Raw genomic sequence first — 19,635 nt, forward strand, 5'->3', positions numbered from 1 at the left:
ATGCATCGGGTGTGTTTAAATTTATGTCGACCCAACATACACACACACACACACACACACACACAATGATAATTTTTAACTTGCATATTTCTCTATACCTCCTTTTGTCCTATTTCATGCATTGTCCAACTTCATTGTGAGGTGTATTCCTTTTCTTTCTCTGTTTTTTCTTTGTTTGTTTTCAATTTTTTACTAGATATTTTCTTCATTTACATTTCAAATGTTATCCCGAAATTCTCCTATATGCTCCCCCTCCCAGTCCTGCTCCCCAACCCATCCACTCATACTTCTTGGCTCTGGCACACCCCAGTACTGCAACATATAAAGTTTGCAAGACCAAGGGGCCTCTCTTCCCAGTGCTGGCCGACTAGGCCATCTTTTGCTACATATGAAGCTAGAGACATAAACTCTGGTTAGTTCATATTGTTGTTCCACCTATAGGGTCGCTGACTCCTTCTGCTCCTTGGATACTTTCTCTAGCTCCTCCATTAGGGCCCTGTGTTCCATCCAATAGATGACAGTGAGCATCACTTCTGTATTTTGCCAGGCACTGGCATATCCTCCTATGAGATAGCTATATCAGGGTCTGTTCAGCAACATCTTGCTGGCATGTGCAATAGTGTCTGCTTTTGGTGGCTAATTATGGGATGGAAGCGCAGGTGGGGTAGTCTAAGGATGGTCCATCCTTTCACCTTAGCTCCAAACTTTGACTCTGTAACTCTTTCCATGGGTATTTTGTTCCCTATTCTAAGGAGGTATGAAGTATCCACGCTTTGATTTTCCTTCTTGATTTTCTTGTGTTTTGCAAATTGTATATTGGGTATTGTAAGTTTCTGGGTTAGTATCCACTTATCAGTGAGTGCATTTCAAGTGACTTCTTCTGTGATTTGGTTATCTCATTCAGGATGATATCTTCTAGATACATCTATCTGCCTAAGAATTTCATATATACATTGTTTTAATGGCTGAGCATTACTCCATTGTAAAAATGTACCACATTTTCTGTATCCATTCCCCTGTTGAGGGACATCTGGGTTCTTTCCAGCTTCTGGCCATTATAAATAAGGCTGCCATGAACACACTACTGCGTGTGTCGTTATTTCCAGTGTGACCATCTTCTGGGACTGTGCCCAGGAAAGGAATTGCTGGATCTTCAGGTAATACTATATCCAATTTTTTTGAGAAACTGCCAGACTGATTTCCAGAGTGGTTGTGCAAGCATGCACTCCCACGAGCAATGGAGGAATGTTCCTCTTTCTCTACATCCTTGCCAGCATTTGCTGTCACCCGAATTTTTGATCTTAGCCATTCTGACTGATGTGAGGTAGAATCTCAGGTTTGTTTTTATTTGCATTTCACTGATGGTTAAAGATGTTGAACATTTTTTTCAGGTGCTTCTCAACCCTTCGGTATTCCTCAGTTGAGAATTATCTTTTAGCTCTGTACCCCATTTTTAAAAGGTTATTTGAATTTTGAGTCCAGCTTTTGAGATTTTTATATATATTGGATATTAGTCCCCTATCAGATTTAGGATTGGTCAAAATTCTTTCCCAATCTGATGGTGGCCTTTTTGTTCTATTGGCAGTGTCTTTTGCCTTACAGAAGCTTTGCAATTTTATCTGTTCCCATTTGTTGATACTTGATCTTACAGCACAAGCCATTGCTGTTCTGTTCAGCAAATTTTCGCCTGTGCCCATATCTTCGAGGCTTTCCCCCACTTTCTCCTCTATAAATTTGGGTGTCTGTGATTTTATGTGGAGGTCTTTGATCCACTTACACTTATGCTTTGTACAAGGAGATAAGAATAGATTTGTTCTCATTCTTCTACATAATAACCACCTGTTGTGCCAGCACCATACTTTGAAAATGCTGTCATTTTTCCACTAGATGGTTTTAGCTCCCTTGTCAAAGATCAAGTGACCATAGGTGTGTGGGTTCATTTTTTAATTTTATTAGTTATTTATTTCACGTAAATTTCCAATGCTATACCAAAAGTCCCCCCACTCTCCCCCCACTACCCCCTACTCCAACTTCTTGGCTCTGGAATTCACCTGTACTGAGGCATATAAAGTTTGCACGACCAATTGGCCTCTCTTTCCACTGATGGCCAAATAGGCCATCTTCTGATATATATGCAGCTAGAGACACGAGTTCTGGGGGGTACTGTTTAGTTAATATTGTTGTTCCACCTATAGGGTTGCAGATCCCTTTAGCTCCTTGGCTATTTTCTCTAGCTCCTCCATTGAGGGCCCTGTGATCCATCCAAAAGCTGACTGTGAGAATCTATTTCTGTGTTTGCTAGGCCCAGGCATAGTCTCTCAGCAAAATCTTGATGGTGTATGCAATGGTGTCAGTGTTTGGAGGCTGATTATGGGATGGATCCCCGGATATGGCAGTCTCTAGATGGTACATCCTTTCGTCTCAGCTCCAAACTTTGCCTCTGTAACTCCTTCCATGGGTGTTTTGTTCCCAATTCTAAAAAGGGGCAAAGTGTCCCCACTTTGGTCTTTGTTCTTCTGGAGTTTGATGTGTTTCTCAAATTGTATCATATATTTTGGGTATTCTAAGTTTCTGGGCTAATATCCACTTATCAGTGAGTACTTATAATGAGACTTTTTTTTTTTGTGATTGGGTTACCTCACTCAGGATGTTCCCCTCCAGGTCCATCCATTTGCCTAGGAATTTCATAAATTCATTCGTTTTAATAGATGAGTAGTACTCCATTGTGCAAATGTACCACATTTTCTGTATCCATTCCACTGTTGAGGGGCATCTAGGTTCTTTCCAGCTTCTGGCTATTATAAATAAGGCTGCTATGTACATAGTGGACCATGTGTCCTACTTTCAGGTTGGAACATCTTCTGGATATATGCTCAGAAGAGGTATTGCTGGATCCTCTGGTAGTACTATGTCCAATTTTCTGAGAAATCACCAGACTGATTTCCAGAGTAATCGCACAAGCTTGCAATCCCACCAACAATGGAGGAGTGTTCCTCTTTTTCACATCCTTGCCAGCATCTGCTGTCACCTGAATTTTTGAGCCATTTTAACTTTTGTGAGGTGGAATCTCAGGGTGGGTTCATTTCTGTGTCTTCAATTCTAATCCATTGATCTACCTGTCTGTCACAGTACCAGTAACATGCAGCTTTTATCATGTAGTACAGCTTGAGGTCAGCCATGGTGATTCCTATAGAGGTTCTTTTATTATTGAGAATAGTTTTTGCTATCCTAGTTTTTTGGGTGTTTTTTGTTTTTTGTTTTTGTTTTGTTATTCCAGATGAATTTGCAAATTGCCCTTTCTAACTCAGTGAAGAATTGAGTTAGAATTTTGATGGGTATTGCATTGAAAATGTAGATTGTTTTCAGCAAATAGACATTTTTACTATATAAATCCTACCAATCCATGAGTATGGGAGATCTTTTTATCTTCTGAGTTCTTCAATTTCTTTCTTCTTCAGAGACTTGAAGTTCTTGTTATACAGACTTTTCACTTCCTTAGTTACAGTCACACGAGTGAATTTTATATTTTTTGACTATTGTGAAGGGTGTTGTATCCCTATTTTCTTTCTCATCCTCTTTATTCTTTCTGTAGGGCAAGGCCACTGACATGTTTGAGTTAATTTTATATTCAGCTACTGCACTGAGTTGTGTATCATGTTTAGGATTTCTCTGGTATAATTTTTGGGGTCACTGATACATGCTATCATATCTTCTGGAAATAGTGATATTTTGCCATCTTCCTTTCCAATTTGTATTCATTTGTTATCCTTTTGTTGTCGAAATCTTCTGGCTAGGACTTCAAGTAGTATGTTGAATAGGTAGGGGGAAATTGGGCAGCCTTTTCTAGTCCCGGATTTTAGTAGGATTGCTTCAAGTTTCTCACCATTTAGTTTGATGTTGGCTACTGGTTTGCTGCCTCTTGCTTTTATTATGTTTAGGTATGGGCCTTGAATTCCTGATCTTTCCTCAACTTTTATATAAATGGTGTAGTATTTTTGTCAAATGCTTTATCAGCATCTAATGAGATGATCATGTGGTTTTTGACTTTGAGTTTGTTTCTATAGTAGGTTAAGTTGATAGATTTATATATACTTAACCATTCCTGCATCACAGGGATGAAGCCTACTTGATCATGATATATTCTTGGATTCAGTTTGCAAGAATTTTATTGAGTATTTTTGCATTGCTATTCATAAGGGAAATTGGTGGGAAGTTTCCTTTCATTGGGTCTTTGTATGGTTTGAGTACAATTGTAATTCTGGTTTCATAGAACAAATTGAATAGTGTTCCTTCTCTTTTGATTTTGCATAATAGTTTGAATAGTATTGGTATTAGGTCTTCTTTGAAGATCTCATAGAATTTTATACTAAACCCATCAGATCCTGGGCTTTTTTATTGTTGTTGTTGTGGTTGGGAGACTATTAATGACTGCTTCTATCTCTTTAGGGGTTATGGGAGTATTTCCAGGGTTTATCTGATCCTGGTTTTAATTTGGTACCTGATATCTGTTTAGATATTTGTCCAATTCATCCAGATTTTCCAGTTTTGTTGAGTATAGGCTTTTGTAGTAGGATATGATGATTTTTTGGTTTTCCTAAGTTTCTGTTGTTATGTCTCCCTTTTCATTTCTGGTTTTGATAATTTGGATACTGTCCCTGTGCCCTGTAGTTAGCCTGGCTAAGGGTTTATCTATCTTGTTGATTTTCTCAAATAACCAGCTCCTTGTTTGTTTGATTCTTTGTATAGTTCTTTTTGTTTCCACTTGGTTGATTTCAGCCCTGAGTTTGATGGTTTCCTGCCTTCTACTCCTCTTGGGTGAATTTGCTTTCTTTTGTTCTAGAGCTTTTAGTTGTGCTGTCAAGTTGTTCCTGTATCCTCTCTCAAGTTTCTTTTTAGAGGCATTCAAAGCTATGAGTTTTCCTCTTAGGACTGCTTTCTTTGTGTCCCATAAGTTTGGGTATGTTCTAGCTTCATTTTCATTAAATTCTAAAAAGCCTTTAATTTCTTTCTTTATTTCCTCCTTGACCGAGTTATCATAGAGTAGATTGTTTTTCACCTTTCACGTGTATGTGGGTTTTCTATTATTTATATTTTTATTGAATATCAGCCTTTTTCTGTGGTAATCTGATAGGATGCATGGGATTATTTCAATATTTTTATATCTGTTGAGGCATGTTTTGTGACTGATTATATGGTCAGTTTTGCAGAAGGCATCATGAGGTGCTGCGAAGAAGGGATATTGTTTTGGTTTAACATACAATGTTCTATAGATGTCAACTAAATCCATTTGCTTCATAACTTCTGTTAGTTTTACTGTGTCTCTGTTTAGGTTTTGTTTCCAGAATCTCTCCATTGATGAGAGAGGGCTGTTGAAGTCTTCCCCTATTATAGTGTGTAGTGCAATATATGTCTTGAACTTTACTAAAATTTCTTTTATGAATGTGGATGCCTTTGCATTTGGAGCATGGATGTTCAGAATTGAGATTTCATCTTGGTAGATTTTACCTTTGATGAATATGATTTCCCCCCTTTGTCTTTTTTGATAACTTTGAGTTGAAAGTCAATTTTATTCTATATTAGAATAGCTACTCCAGTATGTTTCTTGGGACCATTTGCTTGGAAAATTGTTTTCCAGCCTTTTACTCTGAATTACTATCTATCTTTGTCCCTGAGGTGGGTTTCCTGCAAGCAGCAAAATGCTTGGTCCTGTTTTTATTGCCAGTCTATTAGTCTATGTCTTATTGGGTAATTTATTCCATTGATGCTAAGAGAAATTAAAGAAAAGCAATTATTGCTTCCTGTTATTTTTGTTGTTAGAGTTGGTATTTTGTTCTTGCGGCTGTCTTCTTTTAGGTTTGTTGAAGGATTACTTTCATGCTTTTTCTAGGGTGTAGTTTCCATCTTTGTATTGGTGTTTTCCCATTATTATCCTTTGAAGGCCTAGATTCGTGGAAAGATATTGTGTGAATTTGTTTTTGTCATGGAATACTTTGGTTTCTCCATCTATGGTAATTGATAGTTTTGCTGGTTACAGTAGACTAGGCTGACATTTGTGTTCTCTTAGTGTCTGTATAACATCTGTCCAGGATCTTCTGGCTTTCATAGTCTCTGCTGAGAAGTCTGGAGTAATTCTAATAGGGCTGCCTGTATATGTTACTTGAGCTTTTCCCCTTACTGCTTTTAATATTCTGTCTTGATTTAGTGCACTTGTTGTTCTCATTATTATGTGTCACGAGGAATTTCTATTCTGGTCCAGTCTATTTGGAGTTTTGTATGCTATTGCCCGCCACTTTTGTTCCCCCTGGTAAGAACACACTCAGGGCAACCGGAATCTTCTGCGGCACAAGCTTTATTGCTTACCCCATCAGGAGCCAGTGGAGAAGAGAGCCAGAGAGAGAGAGAGATGGCGGAGCCCCCTCCCTTTTATGGAGGACTGTCCTCCGCCTCGGACGTGTCACTCCCTGATTGGCTGCAGCCCATCAGCCAGAGTTGTCGTCACGGGAAAGGCAGAGCACATGGGGTGGGAAACTACCCCAGCGCATGTGCAGATGGTTTGTTTATTACTTAGAACACAGGTGTCAGTGCCATCTTATAATGGCGAATGTGAGGACGGCTCCTTACATCTCCCCCTTTTCTTTTATTTAAGAGCAATAGGCCACCCATAATAATGAGAGTGGAGATAGAGGTCAAATCCCCAGTGTGTAAAATAGGGGCTTTACACAAAACCTCCTCCCAGGCTCATCACCCGAAGGGGTCTTGGTCTGCTCCCGTGTTGTTTTTCCTGGGGGAAGGACACTTGGACACTCAACCTTCTTGAAAGATGACATGTCTCCCTAGAATAGGCTCATAAATGCCACAGAGCCCTTCTACTGCAGTGCTTAGCCGTGCAACTCTCTCGGGCTGCTGAAGCACACTCACTCTATCCCGTGCAATGAGACTAGCCTCGTGGGGTGCAAGAGCTGAGTGGCCAGCGACCTATTGCTTAAGCATAGATAACCATATATCAGGGGAAGCACCATGTTCTAGTGCTGCAAGCGCCTGGGAAATAACCACCATGTCTCTCCTAATTTGGGCCTTAAGCTTACAGACCAATCAGAGAAGCAACACTAATCCACAGCAAAGAACAGCTCCAAATAATTCCACCCCCACCCATTCTTTAAAGAAGGAAAATGTTGAAAAGATAGTCCTTAAGTCAGGGACAGGTCCAAGTGCGTGGGGCAAGTCTCAATTTTCAAAGGGTCTGTTCAAATTTAGCCGTCCAATTCTGTATCTCCCAACACTGCTTTCCCTTTGTTGTTATCGCACTGGACATCACCAAGATGAGGGACATCAGTATTCCCTTGGTCAGTCTGGATTTTTCAGGTGAGTCTTTCTGGTATCCAAAATGGGTTGTCTTCATTCTGTGGAAAAACACAAACAGCTCCCCTGGATCTTATCAAAATAGGATCCGGGCCTTTCCATTTGTTATTTAAAACATCTTTCCATTTAACCATCTCTTTGGGCCTATCTGGCTCTGAACAATGACGTTCAGCCGCTGTATCTTTGTTAATTGTCCAGTGGCTTCACCTGTTCGGGAGAGCGCCTTCCAGGCCTTAATAGCCGTGGAGGAAATTTGGGCATAAGCTCCCCAGTGATAATTTGTTTGATCAGCGGTATAAGCTCCCTGACCCGTTAACAGGTCAAAGGTCCAATCTCTCTGCTCTGGAGTCAAAGCGGCAGCATTTGCTCGGGCCTGCTTTTGTGCAGCCTCTTGCCATAGAGCTCTCCATTCCATATATTTGCCCGCACTGGGGAGAGTGGCTTTTGCAATCATTGGCCAGACGGCAGGAGTTAATGCCTCGCCAGCAAGCCTGCCTAACTGCACCAAGGTGAAATTAGCATTGGCTCCATATTTACGAACCGATTCGGCAAGCTCTTTAATCTGTGTATAATCTACCGGAGCGTGAACACACCCACCCTCAGCTCCTTCAAAGACCGGAAATGCCTGTTGTATCTTCCTTTGTGCCTCTCTTGAAATGAACGAGTCCACGCACTGCCTCTCTGCACAGGGCTGACGCACTACGCAGGGAGGGGGCTCACATAGGGCGGAGGTGCACTATGAACTTGAGGCCAAGCAGCAAGCTGGCCTTTGCCAGCTGCTTTTGGCTTTTTTCTTGACCTATAAGCTCGCATTTCTCTCTCATAACGAGCTGCTCCCTCCTCCAAGTCTGTTTTCTCAGAAGAGCTAATTTCTTTATCTGATTCACAGCTACTAAGAACTGGCTCTTTAAACTCATCTCTTTTCTCCTCTTTCCTTCTAATCTCTCCCCAGGTATTTTTCCCTGACATTAACTTTTCTTTTTTCTTTGTTTTTTCTCCTCTTTCCTTCTATTCTCTCCCCAGGTATTCTTCCCTGACATTAACTTTTCCTCGGGTTCAAGACCCGTGGAAAGGCCTGTATACTTATTTGGCACGCCATGCTTTCTCTTTTTTCCTGCTCTCTCTCCCCGCTTTACTTCTGATAGACTGTCTTGAATTTTGTCCAGAATTCTCCACCCTGCCTTAACCACTTGTTGACATGTGAAAAGAAATAAAAGGGCTTTTAACACTAGAAAAAATTCAAGACCAGACATACCTTGTAAAGCTGTAACGAACGCGCATCCGTTCCCCAGCTGAAGAGTTCTGAACCCACGCCGGATCCTTCTCAACAGTCTGTTTTGTGGGAACACTTCATTACCACAGTTCCCCAGCTGAAGAGTTCTGAATCCACACCGGATCCTTCTCAACAGTCTGTTTTCCGGGAACACTTCATTAACCGCTCCTTCCCCGTGATGTAGTAGCTCCCGGGTTTCGGCACCATTTATTGCCCGCCGCTTTTGTTCCCCCTGGTAAGAACACACTCAGGGCAACCGGAATCTTCTGCGGCACAAGCTTTATTGCTTACCCCATCAGGAGCCAGTGGAGAAGAGAGCCAGAGAGAGAGAGAGATGGCGGAGCCCCCTCCCTTTTATGGAGGACTGTCCTCCGCCTCGGACATGTCACTCCCTGATTGGCTGCAGCCCATCAGCCAGAGTTGTCGTCACGGGAAAGGCAGAGCACATGGGGTGGGAAACTACCCCAGCGCATGTGCAGATGGTTTGTTTATTACTTAGAACACAGGTGTCAGTGCCATCTTATAATGGCGAATGTGAGGACGGCTCCTTACAGTATGCTTCTTGTATGGCCGTGGCCATCTCTTTCTTTAGGTATGGGAAGTTTTCTTATATATTTTGTTGAAGATATTTGCTGGACCTTTACGTTGAAATTCTTCCTTCTCATTTACACCTATGTGGTCTGTGAATTTTTTCAATGGCATTCTGAGCTTCTGGGCTAATATCTACTCATCAGTGAGTGCATATCATATGTTTTGTGATTAGGTTACCTCCCTCACGATGTTATCCTCCAGATCCATCCATTTGCCTAAGAATGTAATAAATTAATTTTTAATAGCTGAGTAGTACTCTATTGTGTAAATATACCACATTTTCTTTATCCATTCCTCTGTTGAAGGACATCTGGGTTCTTTCCAGTTTCTGGCTATTACAAATAAGACAGCTATGAACATAGTGGAGCATGTGACCTTATTACAAATGGGAACATCTTCTGGGTTTATGCCCAGGAGTGGTATATCTGGGTCCTTAGGTAGTACTATGTCCAATTTTCTGAGGAACTACCAAAATGATTCCCAGAGTGGTTGTATCTGCTTGCAACCCCACCAGCAATTGAGGTGTATTCCTCTTTCTCCACATTCTTGCCAGCATCTGCTGTCACCTGAGTTTTTGATCTTAGCCTTTATGAATGGTGTGAGGTAGAATATCAGGGTTGTTTTGATTTCCAATTCCTTGATGACTAAGGGCGTTGAACATTTCTTTAGGCACTTCTCAGCCACTAGATATTCCTTAGGTGAGAATTGTTTGTTTAGCTCTGTACCCCATTTTTAATAGGGCCATTGTTTCTATGGCATCAAACTTCTTTAGTTCTTTGTATATATTGGATATTAGCATTCTATTGGATGTAGGATTGTTAAAATACTTTTCCCAGTCTGTTGGTTTCCATTTTGTACTATTGAAAATGTCCTTTGCCTTACAGAAGATTTGCAATTTTATGAGGTGCCATTTGATAACTTTTGTTGTTCAGGAAATTGTCCCCTGTACCCATGTGCCCAAGACTCTTCCACACGTACTTTTCAGTTAGTTTCAATATATCTGGTTTTATGAGGAGGTCCTTGATCCATTTGGAATTGAGCTTTGTTCAAGGAGATAAGAATGGATCAATTTGCATTTTTCTGCAAGCTAACTTCTAGTTGAAACAGCACCTTCTGTTGAAAATGCTGTCTTTTTTCTACTGGGTTATTTTTAGCTCCTTTGTCAATACACACGTGACCACATGTGTGTTGATTCATTTCTGGTTCTTCAATCCCATTCCACTGATCTACATGCCTGTCTCTGTACCAGTACCATGCAGGGTTTTTTGTTTGTTTGTTTGTTTGTTTATTATAATTGCTCTGTAATACAACTTGAGGTCAGGGAATGTGGTTCCACCAGAAGTTCTTTTACTGTTCAGAATAGTTTTCACTATCCTAGGGTTTTTGTTATTATCAATGAATTTTCAAATTGTTCTTTCTTTTGAGGTAACCCCCACTCTAGTTCTTCAGGACCCACATGAAGACAAAGCTGTACATCTACTACCTTTAAGCTGAGAGGCCTAGATCCAGCCTGTGTATTTTGTTAGTTACTTAGAAGCAGAATAGTTAATATAGTTTGTTTTTCCGGAGCTTTGGCTTTATTCTTGAATTATTTGTTTTTCTCTCTCATGGAACTATACACTTAGCAACTGTGCACTACACATTCAACTCCCAAAGTGAATTTCATCAAATCTCCAAACTCAGAGGTTATCAATGAGTAGTCCACTGAGTCCTACTTATTTCTGTTGTGTTTTTTAACAATTAGAGAAGATTGACATTCCATGTGTAAACTCTATCAATCATGGTCTAATCTCTCTGTAAGCAAAATGCATGAGTGGTATTTGGATACTCTGTCTTTATCCCATACTATCTTTTTATCTTCTATTTTTATTTTATACCAAGCCCAATTCCCCTTATAGCTTTTTTACCAGTCACAATGTATTATGATACAATCCTCCTAAGGCCAATGATACTCAGGCTTTTATGTCTCCAGGACCACGCTATTCTATCTATTTGGGCTTTTGTTACCTTATCTGCCTAAAAACTAATAATCATTATTTCATACCAATTGGTTCTGTTTATACACACACTTTGCATATATGTTATGTGATTATTATTATTATTACAAAAGGCATATATTTTTTAAATTTTTTATTAGGTATTTTCCTCATATATATTTCAAATGCTATCACAAAAGTCCCCCATATTCTCCTCCCCACTCCCCTACCCGAACACTCCCACTTTTTGGCCCTGGTGTTCCCCTGTACTGGGGCATATAAAGTTTGCAAGTCCAATGGGCCTCTGTTTCCAGTGATGGCCGAATAGGCCATCTTTTGATACACATGTAGCTAGAGTCAAGAGCTCTGGGATAAGGGTTAGTTCATAATTTGTTCGACCTATAGGGTTGCAGTTCCCTTTAGCTCCTTGGGTACTATCTCTAGCTCCTCCATTGGGGGCCCTGTGATCCATCCAATAGCTGACTGTGAGCATCCACTTCTGTGTTTGCTAGGCCCCGGCATTGTCTCACAAGAGACAGCTATATCTGGGTCCTTTCAGCAAAACCTTGCTAGTGTATGCAATGGTGGCAGCGTTTGGAAGCTGATTATGAGATGGATCCCCGGATAAGGCAATCTCGAGATGGCCCATCAAAAGTCATAATTTTTATATTTTCAAAGGACTCTGATGAATAAATGTGAAGATTAGATTACCCCACAAATGATCAAATTTGTCACAGTAGAAATATACTGAGACTTCAATGTCTCCAGCTGTGCCAACCAAGTTCTCTTTCACACATAGTCTGTCTTTTTATGTTTCTATAATATATTTTTATTACCTGTTTTCCTCAATTACATTTCCAATTCTATCCCAAAAGTCTACCATACGCCCCCACTCCTCTTCCCACTCATTCCCATTTTTTGGCCCATGTGTTCCCCTGTACTGGGGCATATAACGTTTGCAAGAGCAATTGGCCTCTCTTTCCAGTGATGACTGACTAGGCCATCTTTTGTTATATATGCAGCTAGAGTCAAGAGCTCCGTTGTCCTGGTTAGTTCATAATGTTGTTGCACCTATAGTGTTGCAGATCCCTCTAGATCTTTGGGTATTTTCTCTATCTCCTACATTGGGGGCCCTGTGATCCATCCAATAGCTGACTCTGAGCTTCCACTTATGTGTTTGCTAGGCCCTGGCATAGTCTCACTAGAGACTGCTATATCAGGTTCCTATCAGCACAATCTTGCAAGTGTATGCAGTGGTTTCAGCATTTGGAGGCTGATTATGGGATGGATCCCTGGACATGGCAGTCTCTAGATGGTTCATCATTTTGTCTCAGCTCCAAACATGTCTCTGTAAGTTCTTCCATGGGTGTTTTGTTCCCAATTCTATGAAGGGGCAAAGTTACCACATTTTGGTCTTTGTTCTTCTTGATTTTCATGTGTTTTGCAAATTGTAACTTATATCTTGGGTATCCTAAGTTTCTGGGCTAATATCCTCTTATCAGTGAGTACATATCATTTGAGTTCTTTGTGATTGGGTTACCTTACTCAGGATAATGCCCTACTGAAGATACATTTGACGCCTGGGATGGTACCCGAAACCTGACAGTATGTAGATACAGGTAGTGACTGGTTTGACCAGCAATCATGATGGATTCCATTGTTTCTATTACTGAAGGTGATGGAGACCCTGATCATAAGGATGATCTCTGCTGCTGTTTAAGGGAGTTCCATATTTTATGGTCCATACTGACACTGGACATCATATAGAGGTACAGGTTCTGAGGTACACTGGAGATCACATTGATATCTGAGATCCTACCGGCCACAGGAAATTCTGTTGATATCCCTGATGTATGCGTGTAGCCCCTGCTTTGGACCATGAATTCACTAATATATACATCATGGGAAGACAAATCATTCTATGGCTATACTCTGGTAGCAAAAGCAACAATGTTGTCATTGATCCTTTCTCCCATTTAGGGCCACATTAATATGAGTGATTCCAACTGTCATTGGAATTGATACTGATGTCAGTGATGCATGCTTCTCTCACCTGTGGGAATGTCCTTTATGAGATATATACTCTTAGCTGTAATAATTTTGAAGTCATTGATCTATTCTGACACTATAGATGTGATTTCTGTTCATGGTTCTCCCTGTTCTCTGAAACAATCATGATGTTCTGATTCTTCCTGGCAATAGACACCATGGTATATCCAAGAACTTTGATGCCAGAGGCAACCAGGATGTTAATGATACCTACTGACACCTTGGACCAGATTGTGATAGCAATTGACCTATTTGCTAAGATAAATATGTTGATTTTACTCTCCCATTGTACCATTTGTAACCACATTTAGATTCATAGTCAGTGCTGACTCTGAAGATCTTGGTAATGTCTATGATCACTGTGGACAAAAGCATCAATTATGAAATGCATTGTCAGAACTTCTGCCCAAGATCCCTATGAAGTTTGTAGTGTGTTTTTTTATTGGAAACTTATTTCAAGCCTCTGATGTGACTTACAACCTGAACCTATGTGGCTGTCACTCGTATATGCTGAACCCAGGAAACATGATGGTATCCATAGTTTCTATTCCTTGGAAGACCCTATTGATGTCAATGATCTGTTTTGCTGCATGAGAACAGACTGAATCCCAAGGTTCATATTGATGTACAAAGTTATACATTGAGGTGAATGTTCTGAGCTGGCATTGGGGATAAGCTTTATGTCTGAGAGCTTACCTGCTGCTGAAAACTGTGCTGATGTATCTGATACATGAATGTATTTTCTTTTTGTAAACCTTGTTATGGGTAATATCCTTGCTGCTCCAAGAAGAGATTTGATGTAATTGATCCCTCCTGCCCCCAGAGAAAAGATTTATGTCCATAATTCAACCTTTTCAATATCAGTGATACCCTTGTCCTCAGACACCATATGATATCTACAATACAATTTTTGCTCCCAATAGCAAACATAATATTAGAGATTTGTGCTGCCACTTTGGACTATGATGATATCAGTGATCCCAACTGCCTACAGTAATATTATGATGGTAGCCATCCATATTGCTACATGGAACTCTGTTCTTATCCATAGACAGTGTGCCTCTGAAGATCTTGTTAAAATCTATTATCCCTACTGCTAGAAGACTCTGTCTTGAAGTTCACGGTAAATATTGTTGCCTAAGTCATGTTTACTTAAGTGTACTGTATTACAATCAGTTATGATTTTCATGGCTATGACCTGACTTGTGACATGTAACAGTGTTGATGTTAGTGCTGCCTTCTGACATCAGTAATCACGACAGTGATTATTGTTCCTCTCCAGATATTATGGGGCACAGGAATCTATGAAATGTCCATGATTTATGGATATAGCCCCTCCTGTTTTTTTTTTTTTAATAATTTATATGCTCATTAGTGCAACCAGAAGAACTGATCACAATATCATTGATCCATCCTGGCAATGGAGAAAATGCTTATGTTAATAAATTCCCAGGTTCTGAATCTATGCTGATGTCAAAGATACACCTGGAAACAGTAACCATGTTTTTTCCAAGATCTGTGCTACCACAGGCAACCTTGATTTCACTGACCGCTGTTGCAAATGAGTACCATATTAGTACTCTTAGTTATTTTAGACCAGAGGTGGATCTCCCAGATTGAGTAAGAGGAATGGATTTCAAAGCAAAGACCACACTGGGCTATCATTTCCACTGGACTGAGATACTCCAGTCATGACTATGGTGCCATCATAGCATAGAGATTATACACATATAAGACAAAAGGAACACCAGAACACCACTCTTAGTTTAAATAGAGGACAGAATCCTCAGACACCAAAACATGAACACTGGGCCCAGGTCCTCTCACTGTGCTACAGCAATATCCTGACTTGGTTTAGCATCCTCAGCTGTTATCTTGACAGTAGTAAGGTAGACTCACATATCTTATCAGTGCTGTGCTGACACTGTGGAACTATGCTATAACCAAGATTTTAGAGACCAATGCATATAGATGAAGGTGGGAAGCTGCCACTGCAGATACCTGTACCTGTATCAACCTGGGCTTAGGGTAAGAAAGGGTTTCAAATCTTGCCGAAGGTATGTCTACAGTGGACAGATGGGAAAGTCCTGCACAAAAGACTCAGAAACAAAACCATGGACACTGAGACCAGATGCATAGGCCTATGATGCTTTGTTAGGAAATTTCAACATCCTGTCTTGGTTATTAGCCCAGGACCCTCAGCTATCAGGTTGACAGGAGGGTATAAGTTAAACACCAAGACAGTCAGAATGATAAACACTGTGGTAAAACTGTGGTTACATTACATAAAAAAGGTCTTAGACATCACTGGGCAAGGAAAATGCATGCACTCAGATAGGGACATTTTCTTGTTTTTGGGTTTTTTTTTTTATTAGATAATTTATTCATTTACATTTCAAATGCCATATCGCATTTTTTTTTGTTTTTTATTAGGTATTTTCCTCAATTACATTTCCAATGCTATCCAAAAAGTCCCCAATACACTCCCCGCCCCCAGTCCCCCACCCACCCACCCCCACCCCTTGGCCCTGGCATTCCCCTGTACTGGGGCATATAAAGTTGGCAAGTCCAATGGGCCTCTCTTTCCAGTGATGGCCGACTAGGCCATCTTTTGATACAAATGCAGCTAGAGTCAAGAGCTCTGGGGTACTGGTTAGTTCATAATAATGTTCCACCTATGGGGTTGCAGTTCCCTTTAGCTCCTTGGGTACTTTCTCTAGCTCCTCCATTGGGGGCCCTGTGATCCATCCAATAGCTGACTGTGAGCATCCACTTCTGTGTTTGCTAGGCCCCGGCATTGTCTCACAAGAGACAGCTATATCTGGGTCCTTTCAGCAAAATCTTGCTAGTGTATGCAATGGTGTCAGCGTTTGGAAGCTGACTATGGGATGGATCCCTGGGTATAGCAGTCTTTAGATGGTCCATCCTTTCTTCACAGCTCCAAACTTTATCTCCGTAACTCTTTCCATGGGTGTTTTGTTCCCAATTCCAAGAAGGGGCACAATGTCCAAACTTTGGTCTTCGTTCTTCTTGAGTTTCATGCGTTTAACAAATTGTATCTTATATCTTGGGTATCCTAAGTTTTTGGGCTAATATCCACTTATCAGTGAGTACATATTGTGTGAGTTCCTTTGTGAATATGTTACCTCACTCAGGATGATGCCCTCCAGATCCATCCATTTGCCTAGGAATTTCATAAATTCATTCGTTTTAATAGATGAGTAGTACTCCATTGTGCAAATGTACCACATTTTCTGTATCCATTCCACTGTTGAGGGGCATCTAGGTTCTTTCCAGCTTCTGGCTATTATAAATAAGGCTGCTATGTACATAGTGGACCATGTGTCCTACTTTCAGGTTGGAACATCTTCTGGATATAAGCCCAGGAGAGGTATTGCTGAATCCTTTTGTAGTATTATGTCCAATTTTCTGAGGAACCGCCAAACTGATTTCCAGAGTGGTTGTACCAGCTTGCAATCCCACCAACAATGAAGGAGTGTTCCTCTTTCTCCACATCCTCGCCAGCATCTGCTGTCACCTGAATTTTTGACCTTAGCCATTCTGACTGGTGTGAGGTGGAATCTCAGGGTTGTTTTGAGTTGCATTTCCCTGATGAATAAGAATGTTGAACATTTTTTCAGGTGCTTCTCTGCCATTCGGTATTCCTCAGGTGAGAATTCTTTGTTCAGTTCTGAGCCCCAATTTTTAACGGTGTTATTTGATTTTCTGGAGTCCACCTTCTTGAGTTCTTTATATATATTGGATATTAGTCCCCTATCTGACTTAGGATAGGTAAAGATCCTTTCCCAATCTCTTGGTGGTTTTTTTGTCTTATTGATGGTGTCTTTTGCCTTGCAGAAGCTTTGCAACTTTATGAGGTCCCATTTATCGATTCTCGATCTTACAGCACAAGCCTTTACTGTTCTATTCAGGAATTTTTCCGCTGTACCCATATCTTCGAGGCTTTTCCCTACTTTCTCCTCTATAAGTTTCAGTGTCTCTGGTTTTATGTGGAGTTCCTTAATCCACTTAGATTTGACCTTGGTACAAGGAGATAGGAATGGATCAATTCGCATTCTTCTACATGATAACCGCCAGTTGTGCCAGCACCATTTGTTGAAAATGCTGTCTTTTTTTTCACTGGATAGTTTTTGCTCCCTTGTCAAAGATCAAGTGACCATAGGTATGTGGGTTGATCTCAGGGTCTTCAATTCTGTTCCATTGGTCTACTTGTCTGTCGTTATACCAGTACCATGCAGTTTTTATTCCTTCCTTGACCAAGGTATCATTGAGAAGACTGTTGTTTAGTTTCCACGTGTGTGTTGGCTTTCTATTTTTTATTTTGTTATTGAAGATCAGTCTTTGTCCATGGTGATCTGTCTAGTCCCTGATTTTAGTGGGCATGCTTCCAGTGTATCACCATTTACTTTATGTTGGCTACTGGTTTGCTGTAGATTGCTTTTATCATGTTTAGGTATGGGCATTGAATTCCTGATCTTTCCAAGACTTTTTATCATGAATGGGTGTTGGATCTTGTCGAATGCTTTCTCAGCATCTAACGAGATGATCATGTGGTTTTTCGATTTGAATTTGTATATATAGTGGATTACATTGATGGATTTCTGTATATTAAACCATCCCTGCATCCTTGGAATGAAACCTACTTGTTCAGGATGGATGATTTGTTTTGATGTATTCGTGGTTCGGTTAGCGAGAATTTTTTTGAGGATTTTTGCATCGATATTCATAAGGGAAATTGTTCTGAAGTTCTCTATCTTTGTTGGGTCTTTCTGTGGTTTAGGTATCAGAGTAATTGTGGCATCATAGAATGAATTGGATAGAGTACCTTCTGCTTCTATTTTGTGGAATAGTTTGTGAAGAACTGGAATTAGATCTTCTTTGAAGGTCTGGGCTTTTTTTTTTTTTTTTTTTTTTTTTTGGTTGGGAGACTATTAATGACTGCTTCTATTTCTTTAGGGAATATAGGACTTTTTAGATCATTAACCTGATCCTGATTTAACTTTGGTACCTGGTATCTGTCTAGAAATTTGTCCATTTCATCCACTTTCTCCAGTTTTGTTGAGTATAGCCTTCTGTAGAAGGATCTGATGGTGTTTTGGATTTCTTCAGGATCTTTTGTTATGTCTCTATGATTTTGTTAATTAGGATGCTTTCCCTGTGTCCTCTAGTGATTCTGGCTAACGGTTTATCTATCTTGTTGATTTTCTCAAATTATGAGCTCCTGGTTTGTTTGATTCTTTGAATAGTTCTTCTTGTTTCCACTTGGTTGATTTTGCCCCTGACTCTGATTATTTCCTGCCATCTACTCATCATGGGTGAATTTGCTGCCTTTTGTTCTAGAACTATGAGGTGTGTTGTCAAGCTGCTAGTGTGTTGTGGGACGCCTGACTCGCCAGCAAGAAAGACACCACAATAGGATCCTTCTGCACACGTTTATTGGGAGAGCATTGTCTGTGTAGGCGAAAGACCCCGAGCCCTGGGCCTCTCACTCTTATATACTATCAGTTCCCATCTACTCACAGGAGGCCACATTACCTCACCAGGTACACAGCTTCAGCTAATCAGGGCAGCAGGGTCATATCTCCACCAAAATGGCTTTGCCAGTAACCTGGTACACCTGCACAGCTCTCACGATGTTTGTGGCTCACATTCAGATGTATGAGGAAGTCAGGTGCAAGTCATAAGACTTAGCTGCAGTCCCTGGCGCCTTTGGTACTGCCGCCACACCCGCTCCCCACATCTCCCCCTTTTTTCTTTTTTGGCAGAGAGAATGTCTGTCTTAGATTGCCCTCTGCAGCAATGTCCCTTACCTGTCCTTGGGAGACAAACAGCATTAGTTTGATCCCTGTCTTAGGATGGTGACATGCCCAGGGAGTCTTATCACTGACTACCTCTCTATCATGCCAAGGCACACTTGGGGAGATTGTGTTTTCCTTGTGTCAGGTGCATCAAAAGGCCAGGATGTTGATTAATCTATGGCCAGATCTTAATTGCTGCAAGCAAGCCTCATGGGTGAAGGTAGAGGTCTGATCCCCAGTGTGCAAGCATAGGGGCCCTACACAAATCCATCCCTTGGGCTCATCCCCCAAAAAGTCTTGGCCAGCTCCCGTGTCTTTTTTCCTGGGGGAAGGGAACTAGGACACTGAACTTTCATGCAATCAGACATGCCTTCCACAGGATGCCAACAGCAAGCTATCCTCTGTGCAGTGCTTAGCCTAGCAACCCATGGCACAATGCAGCATAATTTCTTTTAGAGTGGCAAACTGAATCTGAGGAGATTGTCCCGCCTCCACTGCAGCAAAAGCTTACACTACCATTGCGAAAGTGTGGGCCTGTACACACTGCACCTGACACATGTGCCAAACA

This window comes from Mus caroli, unplaced genomic scaffold (assembly GCF_978045245.1).
Source record: "Mus caroli unplaced genomic scaffold, Mus_caroli_1 scaffold_5, whole genome shotgun sequence".
NCBI classification, from domain to species: domain Eukaryota; kingdom Metazoa; phylum Chordata; class Mammalia; order Rodentia; family Muridae; genus Mus; species Mus caroli.